The sequence below is a fragment of the Heterodontus francisci genome, chromosome 31 (assembly GCF_036365525.1).
Source record: "Heterodontus francisci isolate sHetFra1 chromosome 31, sHetFra1.hap1, whole genome shotgun sequence".
NCBI lineage: Eukaryota > Metazoa > Chordata > Chondrichthyes > Heterodontiformes > Heterodontidae > Heterodontus > Heterodontus francisci.
This window is the reverse complement of record NC_090401.1, coordinates 55,154,078-55,172,268: the sequence shown is the minus strand read 5'-3', so window position 1 is coordinate 55,172,268 and position 18,191 is coordinate 55,154,078.

Genomic DNA, 18,191 nt, shown 5'->3' with positions numbered 1-18,191 from the left:
CACTGGTATCAGACCCACCGGCCGTCCATGTCTCCGCTTTAAAGATGTCTGCAAACGCGACATGACATCCTGTGACATTGATCACAAGTCATGGGAATCAGTTGGAAGCGTTCGCCAGAGCTGGCGGGCGGCCATAAAGGCGGGGCTAAAGTGTGGCGAGTCGAAGAGACTTAGTAGTTGGCAGGAAAAAAGACAGAGGCGCAAGGGGAGAGCCAACTGTGTAACATCCCCGACAAACAAATTTTTCTGCAGCACCTGTGGAAGGGCCTGTCACTCTAGAATTGGCCTTTATAGCCACTCCAGGCGCTGCTCCACACACCACTGATCACCTCCAGGCGCGTATCCATTGTCTCTCGAGATAAGGAGGCCAAAGATAATTGTCACCCCACTATTTAAGAAGGGAGGGAGAGAGAAAACAGGGAATTACAGACCTGTTAGCCTTACATCAGTCGTTGGGAAAATGCTAGAATCTATTCCAAAGGATGCAATAAATGGACACTTGCATAATAATGATCTGATTGGGCATAGTCAACGTGGATTTATGAATGGGAAATCATGTTTGATGAACCTGTTGGAATTTTTTGAGGATGTTACTAACAGAATTGATTAAGGGGAGTTGGTGGACGTGGTATACTTGGATTTTCAGAAGGCTTTTGATAAAGGCCTCCACAGGAGGTTGGTTAGCAAAATTAAAGCACATGGGATAGGAGGTAATATACTGGCATGGATTAAGGATTGGTTAACAGGCAGAAAACAGACAGAAGGAATAAATGGGTCATTCTCGCATTGGCAGGCTGTGACTAGTGGGGTACCACAGGGATCAGTGCTTGGGCCCCAGCTGTTCACAATATATATCAATGATTTGGTTGTGGGGACCAAATGTAGTATTTCCAATATAATATATAATATAGTGTAGTATTTCTAAATTTGCAGATGACACAAAACTAGGTGGGAATGTGTGTTGTGAGGAAGATGCAAAGCAGCTTCAAGGGGATTTGGACAGACTTACTGAGTGGGCAAGAACGTGGCAGATGGAATATAATGTGGAAAAATGTAAGGTTATCCACTTTGGTAGGAGGAACAGTTATGCAGAGTATTTCTTAAATGGTAAGAGATTAGAAAGTGTAGATGTACAAAGGGACCTGGGTGTCCTTGTCAATAAGTCACTGAAAGCTAACATGCAGGTGCAGCAAGCAATTAGGAAGACTAATGGTATGTTAGCCTTTATCGCAAGAGGATTTGAGTACAGGAATAGTGTGAAGTCTTGCTTCAATTGTGTAGAACCTTGGTTAGACTGTACTTGGAGTATTGTGTGCAGTTTTGGTCCCCTGACCTTAGGAAGGATATTATTGCCATAGAGAGAGTGCAACGAAGGTTCACCAGACTTGTTCCCGGGATGGCGGGACTGTCCTATGAAGAGGGATTGGGAAACTGGGCATGTATTCTCTAGAGTTTCGACGAATGAGAGGTGATCTTATTGAAACCTACAAAATACTTCAAGGGATAGACAGGGTAGATGCAGGTAAGATGTTTCCCCTGGTTGGGGAGTCTAGAACCAGGGGACACAATTTCAAAATAAGGGGGAAGGGACTTAGGACAGAGATGAGGAGAAATTTCTTCACTCAGAGGGTTGTGAATCTTCGGAATTCTCTACCCCAGAGAGCTGTGGAAGCTCAGACATTTGAGTATGTTGAAAACAGAGATTGACAGATTTCTAATAATATCAGGGGATATGGGGATAGTGTGTGAAAAAGGCATTGAAGTGGATGGTCAGCCATGATCATATTGAATAGCGGATCAGGCTCGATGGGCTGAATGGCCTACTCTTGTTCCTATGTTCCTACTTCTATTAAATCTCCTCTTAATTTTCTATGTTCTGAGGAGATTTGGGGATTTGATGCTCACTACAATGGATTTAAAAATAGAGAACAAAAGAACACAAGAATTAGGAACAGGAGTAGACCATATGGCCCATCGAGCCTGCTCTGCCATTCAATATGATCATGGCTGATCTTAGGCTTCAACTCCACTTTCCCGCCTGCTCCCCATATCCCTTGATTCCCTGAGAGACCAAAAATCTATCTATCTCGATCTTAAATGTATTCAACCATGGGGCATCCTTCTGGGGTAGAGAATTCCAAAGATTCACAACCCTTTGAGTGAAGTAATTTCTCCTCATCTCAGTCCTAAATGATCGGCCCCCTATCCTGAGACTGTGCTCCCGTGTTTTAGATTTCCCGACCAGTGGAAATTAGCTCTCAGTGTCTACCCTCTATAGCCCCATCAGAATCTTGTATGTTTCAATGAGATCGCCTCTCATTCTTCTAAACACCAGAGAATATAGGCCCAATTTAATCAGCCTCTCATCATAGGACAACCCCCACATCCCAGGGACCAGTTTAGAGGAGAGATGTAAACGGGTTGCTGATTTGCTATTGTACAATGTCAAGATGACCCTCACAGAGTCTTGACTATAGCAATTTTACATTGAGCTGTGGTACTCTGCTGTACCTGGCTGTTCCTTTAGCTGTGTTAATGTTGGCTCTTCCTGCTGTTGGTGCCCAAGATGTGGCTCTTGCACAATCCCAGAACAACCTTGCTGAATTAGCTAAGGGAAGCTGCCGCATTGACCTGATGAAGAGTGGTCTGTCCTGGCGGGTAGTCTTGGCAAGTCCTGATTGTAGAGGCACCAAACTCCTCACTTTAATCAACATAAAATCAGCTTCTGTTTTGCCAAAGTATCGGGTGTTACCACTGGTCCTGCTGACCCCTGACGCAGTGAGATTTATTGTGGTAAGTGATACTATCACAGATTGACTGAAAAGGGCATTGATACTTTCTCGAGGATGCTTTGGATTGCCTTATTCCTAGAACCATTCACTCGGAAAACTTTATTCCGCAGTTTGGTTTGTAGATAAGGACATGCTGGGTTTGTTCCATATCAGATTGTTGCTTTGCTTTAACAGTTTTGGTTCATAAATATGCAACAGCAATACCAAGTTAATATGCTTCATTGATCTGAAAACAGCTTTTGATAAGGAAAGCGGGGAACTGCTGCGTCTGAAATGAGATAAAGTTGGATTAAGTCCCAAAATGGTGGGCATTTTGATTTCAGCACTGATATGAGAAGAATCAGGGCAGATGAATATAGGATGGGAGAGGTTGTGAATTAATTTTTTATGTCTGGGTCTCCTCATTAATAACAGAAGTTGGGGGGGGGGTTTTATTCATTTTTGGTGGGTGACCAATTCACTAGCGCTGTGTGCAATTGATGCAGTCGGAACATCACAAAGCCTATTGAGCTGGAATGGCTGTTAAATAAAAGATGTGTCGAATGCAGTCGATGGAAACTTTTTTTTTTATATTCGTTTCATGGGATGTGGGTATCCCTGTTGTCCATCCCTAACTGCTGTTGAGAAGGTGGTGAGCTGGAGATGAATAAAGAGAACCAAGGTTTTCAATAACTGCCTGTTCAGCTGCAGCTCAAACTGTAATGCAATCATTCTATAGAATGAAGGTGCTAATGTAGTAAATGTATTTAATTATTTGAGATGTGGTCGGAGGGTGTGGGAGGGGTCAATTTCTGTCAATCAAAATCAATCAAAAGTCACAAAACGGGAAGACTCCCTCTGTGCACTACATGTAATTGTGAACCGCTGCCCCAGAAACAAGTGTCTAATTTTGGTACACAGGGTACACCGCAGGAATATTCCCCATAAAAACAATAACATGAAAACAGCATTGGGCCAGAAAGGAAAGTTGGTTTAAGGAGAATGCTGGTAGCTATTGTTGCAATAAGCAACAATTGTATTCATGTATCGGGCACAGAATTTAAGGTTAGACACCTTAATATTTCATTATTTTATTTACTCATTTCAGTTTTTCTACTTTTCCTTTTCAACTTCTAAACCTCTCTGCAGCTTGGTTCCCCTAGCAGGGGAGGTTGTGAATCATTTAACTGGGAGAGGAGGCTGTGAATCATTTCAGTGGGAGGGAAAGGCTGTGCATTGATTCACTAAGAGGCAAGACTGTATCATTCCAACGTGACTATATTAGCAATGGACTATTGAACACTGCTTGAAGTCACAATCCTGAGAAATTGAAGTGCGATTGAACTTCTGTTTCGCCTGCAATAATAAGTTATGGGCTGTTGCCTGGGGTAAAAATACAGAAAACGATAGACTGGACTGTGAAAGTGTTTTGTTTTAGCAGAATAATATTTCAATTTTCATTATTTGAAAGTACAGTGTTGTTTGTTAGTACCAGTTGGGTCTGATCAAAAGCCATGTACTGTAAGTTAAGGAGAGGCCTCTGTCTTGCTGTGAAGATTAAAAATATGCTTGAGGTGAGCATTTTAAAAATGCATTTGATTAGAAACACATTGGAATTGTACATATGATTGGGCAACAGGGATCGGGATTCAGGAGCCACATTGCGGGTAGTTTTGAGTCTCTGGCCTCACATTTTACCTTCAGGCACAAGGATTTCTGTATGCTGGGCAAGAGTATGATGTCTAGTGCATGATAAATACTTCAAAGCCAATGCAAAAAGTAGTAGAAATGATTTAAAATCAGTCGGAATAATTTATGTCTGTTCATATGTTAATTAAAGCAGTGAGGTTCAGAAAATGCGCAATTACAATCCCAGACCCTGAACCTGCTGAATTCTCCCCTCAACACTATTGGTTCAAAAAACGAAATGAACATGGGGAAGGAACAGAGGGGTGAGGTTAAAATTATGCTGTGTAAATATTAACTGGTGTTCATGTAACCAGACATAATTTACTGTAGCAAAGCAATGAACAGTGTCCACCATTTGATAGACTTTACACATAAATAACACCAAGCACCATGAGTCTAGCTGTTACTTTAACAGCAAATTATTACCCAACTTGTTCATATAAAATGCCATTGGCTGCTATATTTCGAGCTATTTAAATATTTTTAGCATCTCTATTAAAATAGCAGACAAACAAAATTAATTTAAACATATTAAGCATTTGCATGCTAATATTGGCATAATATGAAATGTCATACAGTCATAGAGTCGGACAGCATTGAAACAGGCCCTTCGGCCCACCGTGTCCATGCCGACCATAATGCCTATCTATACTAATACCACCTGCCTGCATTAATTCCATATCCCTCTATGCCTTGCTCATTCAAGTACCTGTCCAGATGCCTCTTAAATGTTGCTACTGTTCCTGCCTCCACCACCTCCTCTGGCAGCTCATTCCAGATACCCACTGTTCTTTGAGAGACAAATCTACCCCTTTGATCCCCTCTCACCTTAAGTTTATGCCCTCTAGTTTTAGTCACCCCTACCATGGGAAACAGACTCTGACTATCTACCCTGTCTATGCCTCTCATAGTTTTATACACCTCTATCATGTCCCCTCTCAGCCTCCTTCGCTCCAGGGAAAACAGACCCAGCCTATCTTTCACTTTTTATTGGTAAGACTGAAGATAACATAATGTTACGAGCAGATGAAGAGGGGGTCTCAGGCTCCCCTTCAACCCTTCTCTGGTTTGACCGCAACAGGGTTTATCCATTTTTAACACAATGATTGAGCTTACCACCTCAGTGAGCGCTTGCTCCTTTTCCTTTAATATTATTGAAAATGAACCAATCAGACAAGTTTCCTTGAGTTTAAACAAGAAAGATGTAAGTTTATTATCTTTATCAATCTAAACCAGTTAAAATTAGTAAAACACACACACACACACTACAAAGGGAAAAACCGAGTTGGGAGGTTGCAGTAGAGCCTGTAATAAATGGAATTGAAATACATTTCAGTAGTCTCAGAGTCTTTAGTTGAAATTGTAGTCCTGAAGTCGGTTGCAGGCTTGCTTCTATCCCCGTTCTTGGTTGTAAGGGTCTGTAGACTTGGGTTCACCAGCTGCAGTTTGAGACTTCTCTGGATCTCTACTGGAGATAGGGAGAAAGAGAGAGCTGTTCCCTTGATTGCTTTCAGTTACTGTCTGCCTTCTGAGTTACAACTCACAATCTCCCAGTGTTGCATAAGCGGTCACATGACATGCCCACCGCTTTGTGTTTTAATGAGGTTCTTCTGGAATTTTCCCTGAAATTCATGGCTCTCCCCTCAGGCTCTCCAGCCATACTTGGTTGAGGGGGAAGTTGGCTCTTTCAAAATCAAAGGGTGTCGATGGCTTTTGGTGACCACATTGACAATGTTATCTTAGGTAATTGTATCAGTGAGCATCCCATTGTTCTGGCTAGGCTGAGTCAACCATATTTGGCGTTTCAAGTGCAAATGTTCATGGCCATCTTGGCTGCTAGCTGTTCTTTGATTAAAAAGTTATTTGTAACAATTTCCAGTAAAAGTCTCAGATACAGTTCCAATTGATGAAATTAATATTTCTCATTTGACATGTGGGGTTTTCATGTCAATAGTTTAGCAACAGAAAGGAAAGCATCTAATTCTCCATATTCTGCAGTTTCTATTCAAGTCCTATTCTTTCTCCCTATTTTTTTTGGTATGTTAGCCTTGGGGACATAACAGCTGCCTGCTTCATTAATGGGTAGTGAAAACACATTGATATGTTTGTGTTTCAAATTGTTTTCCTTTAGGGACTGTGAGACTGATGTGACTGGTAATCAGGTACTCACCATCTGCTCTGAGGATCCTGCAACCATGGTTGGTTTATCTATCTGCTGACCCAGTCCTGATGGAGATCCATAATGACAGGGATCGAGCAGGTGAGTGGAACTGACTGAACAGCTCCGTGGAGAGCTGGCATGGGCTCGATAGGCTGAATGGCCTCCTTTTGTACCATAAATGACTTATGAGTCTAGGATCAGTGTTGGCTACAGCTCATGTATTGGGCCCGCGGTTCACCCTTCTCAGGACTGCCTGGGGGCAGGACAGATCATAGTGCAGGCAGAATAGAAGGGCATGTTGCCACTGGAGTACGTACAAGGAAGAACCAGGAGCCATTTTTATTTTGACACCTGTTTAAGTTGGATTGCCTGAGCCAGCTCTCTCCCAATGTCAGAATTATAGCTCAGGCCAATGGGACTAGATGTAGAGCAGCCTATCCAGTGTATCTAAGAAATGGGAGCAGGAGCAGGGCAATATGGCTCCTGCTGCCTGCTCCACCATTCAATAAGAACATGGCTGATCTTCTATTTCAACTCTACTTTCCCACCCTATCTCCGTATCCCTTGATTCCTTTCGTGCCCAGATATCTATTGATTTCTGTCTTGAATACACTCAACGACTGAGCATTCTCCGGGGGTAAAGAATTTCAAAGATTCACAACTCTTTGAGTGAAGGAGTTTTTATAGATCACTCAGAAAACCCCACACCCGTGGCACTGATTGGTGTTGGGTCAAGAAGATTGTACATCTTGGCCTCACAAACATTGTCCCAACTCCTGGCCTGGCCTGACCAGCGCCCATCCACCCCCGCCCACCCTCCCCCCCCCCCACCACTCCCCTCCTACCTAGTCAAAGTCCTAGAACACCATCCCTAACAGGACTGTAGGGGTACCTACATCACACGGGCTGCAGCAGTTCAAGAAGGTAGCTTACTATCACCTTTTCAATGGCAATTAGGAATGGGCAATACATGTTGGCCTTGCCAGCGTCACTCACAACCCATGAATGAATAAAACAAACCTCCTACCCTTTGAAAGCTAACTTCCAACATGGTCCTATGGAGGAGCCATTGTATTTCTACCCCTACCCCAACCGAGTGGTGAGCTGCCTGTGACCACTGGTTCAGCCTTATGTTGTACAGAGATTTGCTCCAACACCATATGGAGCACTACATTCAGTTCTGGGCACTGCACCACAGGAAGGACATATCGGACTTGAACAGATTCACCAGAATGATATCAGAGCTTAAAGGTTTAAACTATTGAGGACAGATTGCATAGACTAGGCTTGTATTCCCTTGACTTTCAAAGCACTGAGGGCAAGAGCTGGGGGCAGGGAGTGGAATTATTTGGATAGGTCGTTCAAAGAGCCAGCACAGACACAAAGGGCTGAATGGCCTCATTCAGTTCTGTTTGATTATATGACTCAGCCCTCGCAACTCACAGATGTTATACAGATGAGGTGCATCATGGCACAATTGCACTGCCTGTTGCCCACCTGACCTAAATTATAGTACAGCTTAATTCCCAAAGGCAGGAGAGAGCAAATAATCTAAATGCAGCATCATTATCCTCTTTTCAGGTTGCAGGACATGTCACCCTCTAACGTGCACTGCACATGTGAGCAGTAGGCTTATCGATCACTGTGTAGAATGCCCTTTCCACAGCCTGGCCAGTTACTTGGCAATGAACCACATGCTCTCCTTTAGCTGTCTCTCTCCCTTGTCACTTCGTTGAATACAACACCTTAAAATCACACACAGAGAGCAACTAGATATAAGCAAAAAGCAAAACAGTGCTGATTCTGGAAATCTGAAATAAAAACAGCAAATGCTTGAAATACTCAGCAGGTCAGACGGCATCTGTGGACAGAGAAACAGAGCTAACATTTCAAGTTAGTGGCCTTTTATCAGAACGGGGCAAAGTTAGAGATGTAACAGGTTTTGATCAAGTACAGAGGCAGGGAAAGAAGTACAAAATGGAAAGTCTGTGATGGGGTGGAAGGTAGGAGAGATTAAATAATAAAATGGATAATGTGCAAAGCATAAGGAAGTGGCAATGGGACAAGTAAAGAAACACAAGCAGGGTCTAGAGGCAGGGTAACTGAGGAAAACAGAATTATCGCCAACAGCTGCTGACCAAACAAAATTGAGGGCAGAGTTTATGATCCAAAACTCTATTTCTCTCTCCACAGATGCTGCTAAACTTGCTGAGTATATCCAGCATTTTATGTAAGTATAAATACAACTCAAACATTCAGCAGAAATGGTGTTGTTAGAAGCCATGTACAAATTGCTGAGTAAAAATGAAAATACATAAGGTTCAGTTAATAAGCAGTTCATCCAGAATATCATTAAAATTCAAAGCAAATAGAACAAGATTAAGGTTCAGTGCACACAATGCAATATTTAATTCAAGAACACAACACCTTAGGCAATATTCATTTCACAAAAGGCACCATTAAAATTTACAAAGCAGATGGACAGTGATTGAAGTTGGAAGTTAGCACACTCTTTTATTTCTGGGTGTGGGTCTATGTCAAATCTAATCATTTCGGGATCAAGGTCTTCATTCTCTGCTTCCGACTAGGCTCCTAAGTGGAATGAGTTTGGGCAGTTGTGGATCCAAAGCAACTGTCCAGAATTCAGCACAGAACTTCCCAGAATGCTGCACAAATTGGCATCAGTTTGGACAATTGCATTCAGAGCCCAGAAAAATGGCTGGCACAGGAAGAGAACCCATTTCCAATAGGCAGCAACTATTCTGTACTTGGACTTTAATGGCTGGTGGCATGTTATTGTTATTAAAAACTGAATATTTATCTTTTTTTTATTCATTTACAGAATGTGGGCATCACTGGCAAGGCCAGTATTTATTGCCTATCCCTAAATTGCCCTTGAGGAGGTGGTGGTGAGCTGCCATCTTGAATACAACTGAATGGCTCTGTAGGCCATTTCAGGAGCTGTTAAAAGTCAACCACATTGCTGTGGGCCTGGAGTTACATATAGACCAGACTAGGTAAGGATGGCAGATTTCCTTAAAGGAAATCAGTGAACCAGATGTTTTTTTTAACACAACAATCCAGTAGTCTTGTGATCATTATTGCTGATACTAGTTTTTTTATTCCAGATTTATTTTACTGAATTTAAACTCCCCAGCTTCTATGATAGGATTTGAACACAGGTCTCCAAATTATTAGCCCAGGCCTCTGGATTGCTAGTCCATGAGCATAACCATTATGGTGCTGTACTCCCTTAAGATTCAGCAAGGAGTGCTTAATGCTGAGAAAGGTTTCCAGTCCTCTATTTGACCTTTCTCACTCTGGTGACTACAAACAAAATAAATTAAATTCAAAGCACAAACAAGTGAGTAAGACTCAAGGCACACCAAACATCACTACATTCAAAGGAACAAGGGTAAGAAACACCCTTGACATCAATGCAATGGTCCTGTCCTTTGTTGTGCAATGGGCACCTGTAGTTTCATGATAGAATCAGTATAGAGTTTTGTCACTTGAAATTGTACATTTGAATCATTAACTTACTAGACAGTCTCTGCAGTCCAGTGTGGAAAGCAAGATACAGCGACCAATTAGCAGAGTCTTTCTCCGTTGACTGTTCTGTATATGTAGAAAGGCTCCAATTTAAATCTCCCCTGTGTTCGAGGGAGATACCAGAGGACCTGGTTAAAGAAGAAAAAGAAAGATTTGCTTTTATATATTATCTTTCACAATCACCAGACATCTCAAAGCGCATTAAAGCCAATGAAGTACTTTTTTAAAAGTGTAATCACTGTTGTAATGGAGAAAATGCAACATCCAGTACACACTCAGCAAACTCCCACAAACAATATCGTGATAATGACCAGATAATTGTTTTTTGTGATATTGATTGAGTCCCATTCTCCCGGTGAGGCTGCTGGCCTGACATTACTGAGCGCCCTCTGATTGGACCTGCAGCCTCAGGAGACCGCCCTCCGTTCTAACAGGATGGCGAGTGTGGAGGAGGCCACCTCCCAGAAGGTTGTGCCGGTATAGGCTGGCTCGAGGAACCCCGTATGGATCCAAAGTTGGGGTCCCGATGCCCACCAGAAAATCCAGCCCATTAACTTTGTTTCTGTCTCTCCGCAGATGCTGCCAGACCTGCTGAGTGTTTATGCCAGAATGTGTTATCTGTCAGCCTGTTCCACATTCACTGCTTGTCCATGACGCAAGCCCACAGAGGCTCCCAGACCACTCGCCTCAACTGTCTGATCTGACATCCAAGTTGGCCAAACATGGCCTTTTCCCCCTGCTAGCCTTTGACTTTCGTGCAGCCCCTGACCAGTAGCCATGCAATGCTTCCCGACAGGGTCAATGATGTGAACCAGATACGGAAATGCTGTTGATCGTTTTCTTATCCTCACTAGTGGCTCAGCTCAGCTCAGCCACCCCAGCTGATTTAAATTGCATGGATATAAAAGGTGTAAGCAGCCTTGATGTGAGCAATGTTTGTAAAATTCTTTCCCCTCTGCCTCTTAATTTGTTCCCTTCCTGCCCTAAAGTTCTGGGGGCTATTTCAGCGAAAGGGTGAAGATAGATGCTAAATGCTATTAAGACAAGCCTGTTTGAAAGTCTGGATTTAGCACACAGTTTAGGCCCTAAGTGCTGATTAACAGAATTGGAACTTCCCTGGAGGTGCTACAAGGGAAAAACCTGCAGGTTTGGCACTCAAGTGCTGATTTAACACAATTTTCATGGAAATGTGGCAGGGGCTGGCTGACAGACAGATCAGACCCCAAGGTTGGGGTCAAATGGGGTCACAACCCTGCACTGTGTGGGAAACAGCCAGTCAGCTGTGATTTTCCCTGAATTGGCCAATTAGTGGGCAGAGGGTGGGCTCGCTATCTAATTAAAGACGGTGGGCAGGCTCTTGATGCTGGAGGGCCAATGGGAGGCCCTCCAGCACGGAAGGAGAAGCAGGTTACCTTTCAAGTAAGTGAGGGAGGGGGTGCCTAAAGTTGGAGGTGCCCTTTCTCCAACTTTTAAAAATTTTAAATTAAAAAATGGCCTCAGCAGCCAGGCCATTGTGGTGGGAAAATCCCTCCACAGGGCAGCCTGTGGCCGCAGCTGTGGCCAGGCAGGTGGGGAAGGCCTCAAAGCCTGTCTGGGGCAGGGGCCCCGGTCTGCTGCTGGGAGGCCACCTCCAGGCAGCTGGCCTAGTCCCTGATGTCTCGGAGGCAGGGTGGGTGGGGGGGGGGGGGGGGTGGAGGGTGGGTGGTGGTGGGGCCCGCAGGCCAACTGGAAAATTCTAGTTGGCCTCTGACAATAAGCCTTAAGCAGCCATTTAATCCCCTTATTTGGCAACCCACCACTTGCAGGTTAGGTAGCCATGCTGACCCCCCACATCCCAACTCTGGGAAAATGGCCCGGGGACTAGACGGTGCCAGCAAGCTGGCAGGCAGAGCGTATTTGCGTGCCCACTCACCTCCATACTCATCCCCATCTGAGGGTGAAAATCCTGCACACACTTGCAGGTTTCAGGATGGACTCGAGGACTGAGTGAGAGGATGCACAGGTTCGAGGGCACGGCACTAGAGGTCCTGATGGAGGAGGTCCCGAGGAGGAGGGATGTCCTGTACCCACAATGGCGGGGAAGGGGTCCACCTCACTCTCCTGTCCCTCTCTTCTGCAGCAGCTGGTGCTACTCTGCCTGGCCTCATGTGTTCCTCACATTCCACATCCCGACCAAGGGGCATTCCTAGTAAGATGCCCATGACGAAACATTCCTTTTCTCTTGATGACTCCTATAAGGTGAAGTAGCTCAGCATTTACTCATTTTAGGTGAAGTCCTCAGAGAATTTGCAGAATAAATGTTGCTCGAGTGTTGGTGAAGTCTTGACGAATGGTTCCACCAAGTCTCCCTATGTGTTTCAGAGATTTGCTTCATAGCTCTATCAGCGAGTGAGTATGAAATGGTGAGTGCACCTTGAAATCGACATCAATGCTGTGTTTACTCTGAAACAGCCATTTGCTGTTGGGAGACAGTGTTAGGACAAGTGCTAGCCACCAAAAGGCCATGCAGCCTCCTTAATGTGCATTAACAGGTTTTTTAAGTGGCAATCAGTCCCTTAATGAACGTCCAAGCGGCTGTTTTTAGCGTACGCTTCAAGTTCAACTCCTTTACTGTGAAGTGATTCACATACACCTGGGGGTATATGTGCACAAATCATTGAAGGTTGCAGGCAGGTTGAGAAAACAGTTAATAAAGCATATGGGATCCTGGGCTTTATAAATAGGGGCATAGAGTACAAGAGCAAGGAAGTTATGATCAACCTGTATAAAAAACTGGTTCGGCTTCAACTGGAGCATTGTGTCCAGTTCCGGGCCAGTTCTGGGCACCACACTTTCGGAAGGATGTGAAAGAATTAAAGAGGGTGCAGTAAAAATTCATGAGAATGCTTCTAGGGATGAGGAACTTCAATTACGTGGATATTCTGGAGAAGCTGGGGCTGTTCTCCTTGGAGAAGAGAAGATTAAGAGGAGATTTGATAGAGGTGCTCAAAATCATGAGGGTTCTAGACAGAGTAGATAGGGAGAAACTGTTGTCATTGCTGGAAGGATCGAGAACCAGAGGACACCGATTTAAGGTGATTGGCAAAAGAAGCAACAGCGACACGAGGAAAAGCCTTTTTACGCAGTGAGTGGTTCGGATCTGGAATGTGCTGCCTGAGAATGTGGTGGAGGCAGATTCAATCATGGTTTTCAAAAGGGAACTGGATAATTATCTGATGAGAAACATTTTGCAGGGCTATGGGGAAAAGGTGGGGATGTGGCACTAGGTGAGTTGCTGTTGTAGAGAGCTGGCACGGACACAATGGGCCAAATGGCCTCCTTCTGTGCTGTAACCATTCTATGACTCTATAAGATGGTGCCTTGCACTAAATGCAGGCTAAACCAGCATTTGAACTGAAGACTCTTTAGGAGGTTCTTTGCTGCCTAATGTATCCAGGGAAAATCACCCCCAATGACTTACACAGAGCTACAATTGCACAAAAGCCAACTCTCATTCAAAGTGAGAGGATGCTGTCATTTTCAGAGGCAGAAATGGGAGAAAACTTGCTGTCTGATGGTAACATGCAAAATTCTGTATCTTGACAAAGGGGTTAACTATCATACATTGAAATCACACCCCAGGAGTCATCAGCAATGTTTCAAATTCTAACAACCGTTTCACAGGATTCAAGATTGAAATTGCGGGGAAATCTATTTCTCTGAAGAAACTAATGACAGCTTGAGATTTGTGACTTTGGCAAAGCAATCTCTCAGTTTTCAGAAGGGTAGAAAATGTTGATAAATAGTCAACTAATCTTTTTGCCAGCATGAAGTAGACCATTTTCTATCACGTGCATATTAGAGAATGCAGCAAGTGTGGATTTTTGTACTGCCTGCTGTTGAAAGTGTCCTGTTTACAGGATGGGGTAGTTTTAAAAGCATTGAGGACAAAGGAAGAAGCATAAAAATGTGTTGGTGAAGGCAAGAAAAAGGTAGTTTGAAGAAGATATTCGCACAATTACACATGACTACTGCATGGTCTGTAAATGTCACCAACCTTTGGGGAATATCTGAACGGTGAACAAAACTGCTTTACAGTCTGTTCACTGAGGAGCAGAGGGCTTTAGCCACTCATGGCGGTAGTCACCATGTCACTTTCCTCATGTTATCCACTGTTCCTGTTTAGAACAACAGCAGGATTCATGGCAAATCCCATCTTTGCATCTCTAATGTCCAGGAACCACCCTGAGATGGGTTTCCATTAAACCAAAGCCAGGAAGATATTCAGCAATCCAGCTCTCCTGGTTGGGAATCTTCTTTGACAGAATTGTTATTTGGAGATAGAGCCACAGAGTTCCAATTGCCTGATCCATGGTCCGATTGAGTGAGGTTCTCTGCTGGATTGGTGATAAATCCCTCTAGAGATGTGTCTGCTGTCTGTTTCAGCAGTTAAGTTGGCTGCAAGTTGCTAAAGTAACAGAGCTACTAGATATTTCAAAACTTCTTCTCTAATTGGATTAGGGAGGTTGTTGAGTTTGCTTCTGAACCTGATTAATAAAGATAGTTGCCTTCTGGGATATTAAACAAATTTGATACACCAGTTTCCTAAAGTTATTCAATATTTTTCAATTCTATTCACAGTAACTCAATTTACACAAGTTGTAATTCAGTAATTTGTTTCTGTATTCATTCATTTTAATAAAAAGTTTAGATCTTCTTGCAATTAATGTAACAAATATAATTAGTATTATTTTTATAAAAATAATGCCTGAAAGTTCAAGTGTGTCACTCATTGGGAGAGTAATATATCTTAGTCTGCAATGCACCAAATTTCTCTTTTTTGTAGTAAGAAAAATAATAAGTAACTCTTTCCACAGTTGACTGTCAGTATTGCTGTATGCAAGTGTCAGCCATGGGTCAATTGATAGCTCTCTACCTCAGAAGGTTGTTGGTTCAATGCCCACTCCAGGCCTTGGTCACAATACTCAAAGGTGATACTGCAGTGCAGTATTGAGGGAGTGCTGTTCTGTCTTTCAAATGAGACATGAAACCAAGGCTCTGTTGAAACCTGGCTCGGGTATAAAATTAAAACCCAACCTGACCCGACCACACCGGGCCCAAGTCCTTTAATTTTTTTACATGCCCGACCCGACCCGAAAATAACAAACTAATTATTGAAACAGAAAAAAAATCATAGATTAAAACGAAAGCATTACGAAACCAAAACAGTACAGTCCAGCCCGACCCAACCCCGAATGCTGGACGCAGAATACAGACCCGGCCCGACCGGAACCCGACACATTGGTCGGGTTCGGGTCGGGTAGCCAGGCTTTAGGCTCTGTCTGTCCTCTTAGGGGGTATTAAAGATCCCGTGGCGCTATTTTGAAGAAGTGTAGAGGAGTCAAACCTGGTGTCCTGGTCAATATTTATTCCTTAATCAACATCACTAAAAACAGATTATTTAGTCATTATCACATTGCCCTTTGTGGGAGCTTGCTGTGCGCAGATTGCCTACTGAGTTTCCTGCATTGCAACAGTGACTACACTTCAAAAAGTACTTCATTGGCTATAAAGTGCTTTTAGATGCCCTGTGGCTGTGAAAGTTGCTATATAAATGCAAGTTTTTTTAAATACATTTAACAATGTCCATTTGCCAAAGTTCAACTTTAATGCATGTCCTTGCTATGGCAAATATACCCAGATAGATTTACCCTTTACCAGACTTTTATAGCAGCATCATTGCAGCCTGCTCGCTGGGTGTAACGGGGGGAGGGGGGGGGGTCGTGTACATTTATTATGTATGCTGTATACCACAATGGAAATGTGCAATAATGCATTCCAACTGCAGAACACTTGGTACAATATTTTAAAATTTTGATATGTTTATATTTTTGATTAATGGGTAGAAACCATTTGGGCAGTGGGAATGGAATTTCCAAAAGGTGTTCTGGAAGTGTTGTCTTGGAAAAATGTAATTATCTTATTCACAAAACTACAGTTGAGTAAGGCTATTCAGCCCATCTTAATTCATTCATCCAGAATGATCTAAACACCCCTCCTTCCCTTGCAACATCGAATTGTTTTTATAAATGATTCGAGGGTGTTTAACCTCCACTTCTCTATGTGGGAGTCCGTTCCATTTATGAATCACTCTGTGAGTGAAAAAAACCTCCTGACATTAGTTCTACATTTGCCTTTTATGATTTGAACCTGCAGGTCTGTGTCCTCTTACAATCTAATTTTAAATAATTTTCTGATTTACCTTTTCATCAATTATCTTCTCTATCACAGACCTGAAATGTTAACTCTGTTTTGTCTCCACAGATGCTGCCTGACCTGCTGAGTAGTTCCAGCATTTCTGTTTTTGTTCCAAAGTAGCAAAATCAGTCCTCAGGGAGGTCTCAAACGGGCTCCTGATTAAATCAATGCTGATAGGTATGAGATTCTCCCGATGAAGCCATTTGAGTTTATACTGTGTGCAGAGTAGCTCCAGCTCAGCAAAGCCTCATTTTAAAACTGTCTCAGCTGTCCAGTGAAGCTCCTGGGCTCTATAGGAACCCACTCTTCACTCCTTGTAATGTTAGGAGAAAAGGGATGCTCCCACCTGCTCTACATGAACAATTAAGAAACTGGACCATGTGCACACGTTCCACTGTGACCGACCCCTACACGGCCTGCAGTTGACAGTGTAACTTGTGGCTGTTGAGCATGGATTTCATTCTAAGGTGAACTGGTCTGAGACCAGTGTCTGCAATATGTCCACAAGTCTGAAATGATTTTTACATATTTCAAAGTGATGGAAAATTACAATTCCTTTTGATTCTCCCTACTCTACTTTTATGGAAGAATCTTACCACTTACGTTCAAAATGTAATTCTGAGAACTGTTTATAAATCAGTACCATTACTCTACTTAAGTTGCACTCTTACAAAATTGCAAGTCATTCAGGTTTTGTTTCTAGATGTCTCTCTATTTATGTTTCAGAGAGATTTATAGTCACTCTATTAGACAGGACCTTTACTATAGACTTTGGAGTTTTGATAATGAAGTAGTCTGCACATAGTTCTTTATACTCCAATAACAATTCATATTCTAGTCTTTAGATTACTATTTTTAGCACAGTGCCCTGTGGACGTCAAGCTGTTGTATGTTCTTGAAACCATTAAAAGCAAGTTGACTATTCATCACCCATTTGTCTGCAGTACAACCTGAGATAATCTGAAATTGATTGATGATGAATTTAGTTCCTCCACAAAATAATTCATTTGAACACAGATTGCGCAATAACCACCAGAGCTGGTTTACAAGGTACAGGGTTTCTTTTATCTTCCTCTGCCCTTGTGGGCCAAGCATTTCCCATTGTTGTGCGAGTATAATACTTGGAAGTTTCTATAGGTTGTGTTGGTGATCACTAGTAAAGCGTTCACTGGTTGACTAATTCATGAGTACCAAGTGCAAAAAAAGTAGCTACTATGGAAATGTGTGGTTTAGACTGGCCGGGAACTGTCAGAGCACTTTACCCTAAAACTGAAGAATGTTTACACCTGACAGAGTTACCACAAGCTACATTCCTTCTTATTTCCTACAACAATCCTTGTTGTGGATTGGACTGACAGCCACTAATTATTTTAAACTTCAAGGGAAATCAATATCTAGAGAGATGTATAATGGGCAGCTAATCCAAGATCACCCATTCATTGACCAAAAGTCAAAATTACCCCCATTACTATAAGACACTATGGCCGGAATTTTACGCCCTCCGCAAAGAGCGGGATGCATTCCGGGGAGGGGTGGAGAGATGGTGGGGGGGTGGGGGAGGGATGTGTAAATGGAGCTGGAGGCTCGGGGGGGGGTGGTCCTTCCCGACCTGCTCCCACACCTGCTGCCATTTTACACAGTCGGCAGTGGAGAAACACGGCCCGCCTGCCCCTTGCCAATCAAGGCCCTTAAGTGGCCAGTTACCCTTGGCTGGCAGGTAGCCCAGGACCGAGAAAAGCCGCCTGTTAAACGTTGGTGGCTTTCTGATGGCCTGGGGGGGA